Genomic DNA, 7853 nt, shown 5'->3' on the forward strand with positions numbered 1-7853 from the left:
GGCAGAACCTGCCGCAAAGAACATCGATACACAACCATCACCAAACAATGTGCAACAATATGATGCATGCATGAAACATAGCAATATGAGTGTGTTGGGCTAATGCAACTAAGACCAGAAGGGTTTGAACCAATTTTGAATCAAAGATTCAAATTTCAAACTCAAACATGGCCTTTTAAAGTGCTTTTCCTTGTTCTGCATTAAACATCAGGTTAACTTGTTTAATCATGCATGAAAATAGTACAGATGGATAGATTGGATTTTTCTGATCATTTTTCATATATAATTTGTCTGATTTGGAGTTACAGAATAAAAGTTATGGATTTTTAAAGTTTAAACTATATTCTGGAATTTCCTATATTAGATTAATTCCAGAAAATCAGTTATTGCGTCAGACTGACGTCAGTGTGACGTCAGCAGGTCAACGGAACACGTCCGGGTCAAACCTGACAGTGGGTCCCGCGTGTCAGTGTGATTAGATTAATTAACGTTTAATTAAAACTAAACCTGTTTAATTAACAGGGCTGGGCCCCACCTGTCATTGACTCAGGGGAGTCAACAAGGGCCCACCCGTGGTCAAACCCGGGTCGGCTGCACCGGCGTTTAGCCGCCGGCGAGCCCGACGCGGCGGCGGAAGTGGTTTTGGCTGTTTCGGCCACCAAATGGGTCGCGGAGACCACCGGAGTGGAGCTGAGGACGGGCCGCAGCTCTTGGTGGAGTCCGTTGGGGTCGGGGTGGCCGGAGTTGGCGCCGACGACGACTTTGGTGGCCACCGGGGTTCGGCCGAAGACGAACTTGACGCTAGAGGGGTCGGTGAGGCTCGGGGAGTGGCTAGCTAGGTGCTAAGTGACACGGTGAGCATGATGGACACCACAGAGTGGCCGGAGGATGACCGGGAGCACGTCGGCGACGAGCTCCACGGCGGTGGGTGCGGTTGAGCTCCGTGAGGTCGCTACACGTCTCGGGAGCAAGCAAAGGAGGGGGGAAAAGATGGCTAAACTCACAGTGAGTGCGACGAAGCCCTTGGTGTGGCCGGAGATGGACCGGAGCGACGACGGTGTTGAAGGGGATCTCCGGCGACGGCGGTTCGGGCGAGGTCGTTGCGGTGTACTCGGGCGTTGCGAGCGCTCGGGGCTCGGCTTGCTCCATGGAGTGGACAGCGGCGGAGCTCCTGGACACGATGAGAGGACGCACGGGCGGCGGGGAGCACGGCTACGACGAAGGCACGGCGATGGTGGCGTCGGCCATGGCGGGGGAGCGCGAGGGGGAGGAGCTGGAGAGGAGAGGGGGTGTCTGGGGGTTCGGGGGAGCGAGGGAGGCCGATCCACGACGTCACCGGGCGAGGGGAGCGGCGAGGCGGCGAGCAGGTGCGTGGCGCACGCTGCGGTCGCCGTTGGGCACCTGCCTGCCTGCCTGGCCGGCAAGCAGCTCGCTGGAGCGGCGCTGGGCTGGGCCGGCAGGTGGGCCGGGTGCTGGGCGCCAGGTAAGTTTTTTCCATTTTCTTTCTGTTTTCTGTTTTTTTTAATACTTCTGCAACTTTGTTGAATTAAATAAAATACTTAGGCAACTCCTAAAATCACCAAAGTACTCCTGGTCCATAGTTGGATTATTTCCAACATGAAACATTTTAGTTTGGAGATATTTGAGCATTTAAATATTTTATATAATTTTAAATGCCCAAATTCAAATATTTATGATTTAATTCAAAAACTCTTAAGATGGCCTAGGAAAATGTGCATCACCTTTGGCAGAGGTTCTGAACCAAGACAAAAATGATGGGCATTTTAGAAGGGCATTTCAGGTTCATTGAAAAAGTTTTTAGTAAACCCTAGTTGGTTTCAGAGGGGGCTGGGGGTTCTGTCATCCCCATTTCAGGTTTCTGGTGAAAGAATAAACATGATGCAACACTCTAATGCATGACTAGCTAGGGTGTGACAATAATCAGCATATGTAGAGATACTAAAATGCACACGAACAGTACGTGCTACCTTAACCTTGCCGCTGTTGTTGAACCATTAGATGTAGTAAGGATGTGGATGTGGTCTTGTGGTGAGAGAGAGCTTCTCCACCATCTCCATGCTAGCCAAGTTGTTGCAGCTCCCTCCGTCTATGATGACGCGCACATAACGTTCCTTCACAACTCCCTTTGTATGGAACAAATTATGCCTCTGATTTGGCTCAGCTTGTGTGACCTGCACACTCAAAACACGTCGAGCAACTAAACATTCATACCTGTCAGCGACTTCAGGAGCCATGTATTGTGTCTCATGATCAGAATCATCTCCATCGTGTTCTTCACGTGTAATAAGAGCCAAAGTGTGATGAGGACATCCATACCTTTGTTACACCGACAGCCCCCTACTGCTACATATACTGGACCAATTATTAGATCTCGCGCACGCCAATTAAACTATTTGGTACTTTCATTTCTTGGTAATGATTCTAATGTTCATGAGAATATGATGCTGCCTAAATTGGATACATTTGTTTTGCTTACAAATGAAGGGCCTAGCTTGGAGAAGGATGAACATTGGAGCAAGAACAAGCATGGAGATGATGGCATGCGCAAGGGGAACAAGAACGGAGTTACAAGTGATGATTTCAGGACTTTCAAGCCACCATAATGGGTGCATGAAGCCTTGGACGAAATATACAAGATGCCACTTCATAAATTTCGTCCTGAGGCTATTCTAGGTGCTGCATCACCTTATTATTGGGCCAGGCCCATGTAATTTCGAAATACATAAGTATAGGCTATTTTTAGAGTCCGTATGTGTGGGGAAACAAGAGATAGGGTTGATTTCGGACCCCTCCACCAAGGGCCACGAAATTCCCCCCTCTTCCTCCATATATACAGCCCTTAGGGCACCGTTCGACTTTGGGTTTTGCTTAGATTAAAAGTTCGCCACTACAACTTCGCATACTTCATTTGTGTTCAACGACCAGACAAAGGCGTCACAGAACCCCACCTTGATCAATAAAGCTTTCATCTTATATTCGCAATATCCAGATTGCAATCTCAGTTGCTTGCTTGTTCTTCGTTTGCTCACAGGAAACAGACCCTTGTGGTCAGGTTGATCGTGCTCCGGCATGGTCAATAACCTCTCGGAGTTGGTTTACCGATTGCTAAGGCGCGACTTCCACAAAAGCGATATCCATCATCTCATCGAAAGATGGGACACCTTTGCCTCTATCAAGTGGCATCAGATTTCCAGGTTGCTCGGTGAAATTTTACAGTTTTTCGTAGATTAGACCGAGTCTGCTCTTCATACCTATAGTCCACGAAAACGCCAACAAAAAAAATTTGGGTTAGTTCCTCCTATCCGAACCAGTCTGAGCCTTTGCATAGTCTTTTCAGTATTTTGCTTTGTTGAATTTGCGGTTGCGTCGTCACGTCAAGTTGCTGGTCTTAACGTCTAATCTTTTAGAGTTTCGAGTTCTGGTCATAAGTTGTCAGCCGCCACCGCACCATTATCATCGCCCCTGCCACCTACCACCACCGCTCCGAATCCGTATGCATATACCACCACCAATCCGTATCCATATACCATCACCGATACATATCCATATACTAGCACCGCTACCACCACTGCTGCCATATACCACCACCATATATCCACCACCAATCCGAGTTCCTTGCATATTAGGTTTGTTTTCAAGATCCATCTAATTTCTGATTCGTTTTTCCTTGCCTGAGTAGGTTTCAAAAACAAGAGTCTGGAGACCCCCGGGCAGTTTTTAGGCTAAAATTTCGGCGACCGAAAATATTTTTTCCCTGTCCTATTTTTAGGTCCCAGGGAGTGTTTTGAGACACTCGCCATCATAGTGATTTTTTGTCGCGCTTTTTCGTCATCGTAGTGCTCCCGCGCCAACATCATGGTGTGCATGTCGGCCCTGCGCGTCTTGAGAATGACGCTGAGGGCTTTTGCCATGGCCACGCTCGGGGTCTTCAACATTACGGCCCTGTACGTTAAAGCACGGGCTGAGAGGACCGTGACAAGTGCGCCGGCGGGGTCGTCTTCCTGCCCTTGGAGGTCCCATCCTTGGGCGCGGCGACGTGCGGACCGTTGTCGCCACCGTGGACGACGCTGCTCACCTGGCTTCTCGCGTCTGGGTGACACGGACGTTCTTGGTCTCCTCCACCACTGGCGTTTGCCATGTCGCCCGTTTGTGCGGGCACGGGCAGAGCAGCTCCGGACGGGCCGATCGCTGCGATTGTCTTCTTCTTCGGAGCCATGGCGATGAAGAAACTTGTACACTAACTAATAGACAAGATTCTAACAACTAACGCCCCCTACCTGGCGGCAAAAGATGTTGGGGAAACGAACACCAATGGGGTCACAAGGATCCCTTCTACGTTCGGCCGGGGATTAGCTACACGAAGAGCAGGTCTAGTAGTTAGCACACAAGGGATTTTACCCAGGTTCAGGCCGCGAAGATGCGTAATACCCTAGTCCTGCTTGTCTGGATATATGTGTTCTTGAGATTTTGAACTAGCTAGGATGTGAGCACGGTCCAAAACTCAGAATCCTCTCTCTATATGCCTTGGGCCTCCTTTTATACATAAAGGGGTTGCCATAGTGGCACACAGGAGGTGGCAAGCTACAGTGTACGAGCTTATCGTTCGGCACCGTAGGCCAAACACATTTAATGCACTGCCTACGTGCGCTCCTCCTTTATTGGGGACGGCAATAGAAGCCATCTTCTCTTTCGCCGCCCCTCCTTGCTTCGACACGCGTCCAGGCTGACGAGGCATGCAGCGCCACGCTGGCTAACTAGCTTCTGTGTTGGCGCGATGGTAGAGACTCCACGAAGATCTGCATGCCGCCATGCATGCGCCTGCTTAGTTGGCACACTGGTCGTCGTATTGGAGTGGTGGTGAGGTGGAAAATCCTTGCCGGGCATGAGCCTGGCCGCAGCCCAGCGATCGTCCCCAGCAAGGCTTGCCGGGGGCCTTGCAGTTGTCCCCGGCAAGGGTCTTTAATGTAGGGCAGACCATAGGGGCAGATCTTTCACGTTTGTAGCGGACCCCTACGAGGAACACGAAGAAAACGAGAAGGGGAATGAGGGAAATCACGGGGAAACACAAGAGAAAAACACTCAACCAACGAGAATATGATCACACATGTGCTAGATTCGAGAAACACAAAGAGATACATGGTCCAAATCCAACAAAGGACAATACAAGCGGCTGTAGTTCATCTCCGAGAGGAGGTCTTGAATCCACGAGGGATCTTCCCGTAAAGAGGTCTTGGTTCGAGGTGGATCTTCTCCGAAGAGGCCACGGTCTCTCACGAGGAGGAGATCCGTATGGATGAGCAAAGCTCTATCTCAAATGAGCTAAACCAATGCTAACCCTAAAACGTAGGTGGAGGGGGAGTATATATAGTCTAAGGGGCGAAGGGGTACAAGGGCTTTCGGCCTGGATACACTGCACACAGGCAGGAGGGGCCGGATGTCTGGGCTTACCCGAGATGCCGGATGTCCTGGCGGTGGGGCCGGATGTCCGGGCTGGCGAGATCCAGCTTTTGGACGTTCTGTGATGGGGTGCCGGATGTCCGGGCTTGCGGGAGGGGCCGGATGTCCGGGGCCTCGTCGGATGTCCGGGCTGACTTGTCGACGCTAGTGCTCTCTGGATGGATAGAAGGGAGCCGGATTTCCGGATGTTGGGATGGATATCCGGGCCTGGCTGGATGTCCGGGACGACTCTTCTTCCTTCTCCTTCCTTTGCTCCCGCGCACACTTGGATGTCCTTGGGCTCTCCATGATCTCCTATGGGTGTACCTGAGTATGCACAAGGTCCACTCTTGAGGTAGCATCCATGTCTTACATGCGGAAAGGGAGGATTCGGAAAGGAGCGAGTTCACCTTAGGTCCAATGGCGTAAGCTCGAGGTCTCATCTTATGTATCCTTGGGGCTTGGAGAGTAGTCGGAGTGTATATGGGGATGAACGTGGGACGCTCCGCATCATCTCCCCCCCCCCCCTTGGTAAAGATCCGACCTCGGATCGTGATCCTCATCACCATGGAAACGGTTGTCGTGGACGGACTTGTAGTTGGACGAAGTTGAAGTCATGGCGCAATCCAAGTATTCCAAGGTGTCACCGCAGTGGTATACATGCAAAAGGAGCAAACACAAACAACACTCGGAAATACAATGGTTAGCGTGCACAAAGTGTCCATCATGTAAGAATGAGTCCGTGCGGCAAGATAGTGCATGGCAAGGCACAAGATGCTTATCCAAAAGTTGGAGAATGAGATGTAAAGCATTCATGGGATAATTAGCATGGTGCACAAAGCAACAAATTCTACCATTGTGCAAAATGATGTCATAGAGGGACGATTCATCAATAACACGAATATGGCAATGAATGCTCAATACGTGTAAGCTATCATGCAATTGATGGTGGACAATATGATCATGATGTATGATTATGCCATCAAGGAAGATCACAACAAATTTGCTAAGGAAATGCACAAGCTCATATATCATGGATGACATGGGAATACAAGATGCAACAAGGCAATCATAATGTGAGTCAATCCATGCATAGGGTGCAAACTTGTGGTGAGTATGATATGTCCATCGAGCATGACATGTATGAGCACAATCAACAAATATGGAGGTGTTGGTGTACCAAAGCTCGATGTGGAGGCATGGGTGGAGTTCCGAAGATGCATCCGAAAAGTATGAGCGCTCCTCAATGTGAAAGTCCATAGAGCCAATCGTCAATGTCGGTCCTCCGTCCAATATATGTATCATGTAGACAAGAAGAAGGAAACAACAATGAAAGAATGACCCATCCAATATGCGTACTTGAGGATGGCTCAAAGGGAAGCAGTTCACCTTTATGAGGATGTCGAAAATGTTGGTATCGCACATCATGTATGACTTCACATATCCGATATGTCTCATGACGGTAATGCCTTGTGAAACCTTCAAAATGAAACAACATGACAAACACTCGGAAAAACAAATGAGGTTAGTGCAAGTGCAACACCTATCATTCGTGAGGTAAGATACCCAACAAGTGTATGCATCATGCTCATCATAAGAAGGTACAAGGGAGCATTTCATAGTATGGAGGCATATGATTCGAGAACAACCAAATACAAGAGGCTCAAGTAAACAAGCATGCATCACAAGTAAGATGTCAAGGTCTCCAAGATCAATAAGCATAGTATGGTCGCACTCAATAAAAGTGGATATGAGAGAGGCAACTAATGGACACAAGAGACAATGATCAAGATATATCATGTGAGAGGCATGAGAATATATGTCATCAACCCAAGAAAGCGAGTAAGAGTGGAACATGGGTGATGCAACATAGCAAGCAATCATAGTGATCAAGTCAAGCATGCTAGTAGTGCGAAGATGCAACATACTAGAAGGAATCATGGCAAGCATGTCGTGTGCGAATAGTGGGCATGAATAATTCACATGACATAGCACAAGCATGAAAGCAAGAAATGAGAAGAATATCATGAATGTATTTGTGAGAGACCATACGTAAATAGCAATGGGGCATCATGACTCTCCCAACACAACAAGCATCAATAGCATGAAGCACATGATACACATGGCAATAGCAACAAGGATCTCCACCAAGCATGCAAATACACATAGGAGTATCATAATGGTGAATCATGGGTCGATGCAAGCAATGGTCACAATTGCATGGCAAAGGCATAGGAGAAAAAATAACATGCAAAGTGAACACGGTAAAGTGAGCATAAGGTGAAAAGTGATATATAGCCCATAGCGGTGTGAGAGACAAGTAAAAGAGATGCGCGTAGTCGTTGCGCGAAGAGAACGGTGGTAAGGACAATTCACGTGATACCAAAGCATCGTTG

Source organism: Triticum aestivum, chromosome 2B (genome assembly GCF_018294505.1).
Source record: "Triticum aestivum cultivar Chinese Spring chromosome 2B, IWGSC CS RefSeq v2.1, whole genome shotgun sequence".
Taxonomy (NCBI): domain Eukaryota; kingdom Viridiplantae; phylum Streptophyta; class Magnoliopsida; order Poales; family Poaceae; genus Triticum; species Triticum aestivum.